Source organism: Octodon degus, unplaced genomic scaffold (assembly GCF_000260255.1).
Source record: "Octodon degus isolate 3935 unplaced genomic scaffold, OctDeg1.0 scaffold00096, whole genome shotgun sequence".
In the NCBI taxonomy this organism is placed as follows: Eukaryota; Metazoa; Chordata; class Mammalia; order Rodentia; family Octodontidae; genus Octodon; species Octodon degus.
Window position 1 is genome coordinate 5756350 of NW_004524672.1, and position 3145 is coordinate 5759494.

The window sequence follows — 3145 nt, forward strand, 5'->3', positions numbered from 1 at the left end:
TTAGAACAAGCTTGGCAAGGCATCAGGGACCACGGTTCAATCCCCCAGCACCACATGCCAGCCGGCCCCGCCCCCTGGTGGGCTGAGCGGGCCTCTCTCTCTCTCTCTCTCTCTCTCAAATAATAAATAAAAAAAAAAAGAAATGGAACAAGAGAAGGAACTCAGGTGAGAGTTACATGCAGTTAGAACACAGGGGCAGTAGGAAGCAAAATTAAGAACACACTTGTTACAAACGGAGGCAAATTCTTCCTCAAATTTTTAGGCCAGGAAAAAAATTCCTCAAACTTCTTTTGCAACAGATGTTTCAGGAATATTCATTGAAGCGTGGCTTTTTTAAAAAAAGGAGCTTCTTCCCTTAGGAAAAAAAATTGTTTTAACATCAGAATCTTTAGTTTTTACATATCTTTACTCTTCTGACTTCATGACAAATTACAAATAAGCATTCCATCCCATGTAGCTATGCATGGATCTCCTCTGCACCATACGCTTCCTCAGGCATACAGCAACAACAGAAATGAACTCACGGTAAATGACAAGTACAGAGAGGCCATGTCCCATGTCAGTGTGGCCCAACATGTACAGTTTAAAGTGGCCTTGCCTTTAAAACATCACAGTGTGCGTAATTTTCTTATAAAAGAACCAACACATTTTTTCCAAAAAAGCTTAAAGTTGTACCACAGGAGTTGTTTAAAAGCTGTAAAATCTTAAGCTAATTTTAACACAAAAAAATTGTTCCAAGTTAACCAGTTGTTTTTAACACTGCTGAAAAACTACAAACTTTAGAGAACATGATGGATATAAACCCTAGTATCGATCAACAAAGCAGGATTTAGAAAGTTGACACTTTGTTCTATCGACAGTAAAAAAAATTTTAATTAAGCTTGGGGCAGGGGAGGGGTGGTGACTAGCTGTCTATGGGCTCTAAACTGTATTTACCGTAAGATGAAATAGTGGAGATTTTCCCCATAAGGCTGATTTCCAGAAAACAATACTGAAGAACTGTTAGGAGTCAGACACTTATTTTCACATATGCAAATTAGATTTAGGAATTTCAGAATGAAGCTTTAAGCATTACTCCATTTATAAAACAGTTGTTGGATGTCTCTCCCTCCTTTTCGGGAGGATGGGATGTAGGGGGCCAGTACTGGACCCTGAATCCAAACCTCCTAGTGCTAAGCAAGGGCTCTCCACCCACCCCGCACTGAACTGCTCAGGCGTTCTTGACCTGTGATCGCCTGCCTCAGCCTCCCGAGTGGCCAAGCACTTGTTCACTGACCAGCTCTTCTCAGAAGGGGAGTAACGATCTGGTTTTTCAAGTCACTAAAGATGGCTTGGATCAGGAAGTATTTCAAAGGCACACTCATTAGTATTTTGTGCATTGATCTCTCACGTCTAACACCTTAAGACTGAAAGGAATTATGAATTAAATCATAAAACAAGTGTAATAAAATTAAATCAGCAATGAGATGTCTTCCTCTGAATCAGTGATCAGCCACCTGTTCATCTGACCTTTCATCACAATCACCAGCTTTCTCCTGTAAAGGACAAGAGCTTTTGTTCTAAATACACCATTTTACACATCTGAACACTATTCTAAAGACAAAACATAAGCAAGCTCTCTCCACACTGCATTTTCCTATCAGTGTGCAGACAGAAAGGGGCTCCATTTGCTTTCTTCCGTATTCTCACTTCTTGTGGTGGTTCTCTTCCAAAACATGAAAATCTGCACTATGACGACGAGAAAACATCGAAACACAGTACACACACACAAGAATACAGGAAGGGAGCCGCGCACACCCCCCAGGGAGCACGTCCTGCGTCTGAGGACCTGCGGAGGCTGCAGCCGCTCCCTCTGCCCTGCAGGCCTGTTCATGCCTTGTGCTTCCTTTCAGGCTTTACCTTTGATGCCTTGAATGATAAGAAAATAGCCTGACATGAAAGATGTAGTGACTGACTTCGAAGCCCTAAATGTATCTTAGCTCACGCAAAATTGCTCTTAATGATCCAGAAATAATACATATGAAAAATTATTTATCAGGCAAGTAATGTTCAAGTCACAAGTAACTTCTGACAAGAAAATCTACAAATCAATCTAGCCACATTATTTTCTGTATCTTAGAGCGCTATTACTGGAAGCACTCTAAATTATTTCACTTTCTAGTATAGAAAGATTGTGATACACAGAGTTTTTAATACTTCATACCTTTTTCACAATACAAACACTAGTGCAAACCATTTGAAACTAATTTTAAAATGACATACATAATATCTGCATTGAAAACAGACTAGGAACAGGCAGAACAGTTTTCCATGATTAATGTGTTTATAAATGTACACAAATATACATGTTGTCAATGAACTAAAACACAAATTTCTATGCTTTGCTTTTAAACTTTTACTCTCAGAATTGCTCTCATCTGAGTTAGGATAGTTTCCTGAACAACTTTGACCATATCAGACTTGTCAACCAGTGCTGTATCTGCTCTGTCCTGTATCTTCTTTATTATTAAACCATGACCTTCTGCTATTTTGCTTCATGTAGCACAAACTAGGTGTTTTTTCCTAATTTAAGAAGGAAGGAAGGAATGGAGGGAAGGAGGAAAAGGAAAAGAGAGGAAGAGAGGGAGAGGGAAAGAGAGAGGGAGAGAAAAGGGGAAAAATAGGAGGGAGGTTGCTTTGGAGAGAGCTGAATTAAATTGACAAGAGCAGCTAATCTTTACCTAGGGCGATTACCTTCTGCTATTTTGCTTCATGTAGCACAAACTAGGTGTTTTTTCCTAATTTAAGAAGGAAGGAAGGAATGGAGAGGAGGAGGAAAAGGAAAAGAGAAGAGGAGGAGATTTTGGAGGAGGAGGAAAGTGAGGTGAAAGGAGAAGGAGGAAGAGGAGGAGGAGGAGAAGGAGCAGGAGAAAAGGACAGGACAGGACAGGAGAGAGAGTTATCTAAGGTATTTGGCAGCAGCATCCTTTATAGGAGCAAAATGCTATCATTTGGAGTCAAACAGGACTGGGCTCAAATCTCAACTCAGTCACAGATTAGCTTTTCATCTTAGGCAAGCTACTAGAAGCTTCATCTGCTAAGTGGATGTAAAAATATCAAATAAAAACATTGTATATTTCTAAGAAGTAAAATATGAAGGGCACTA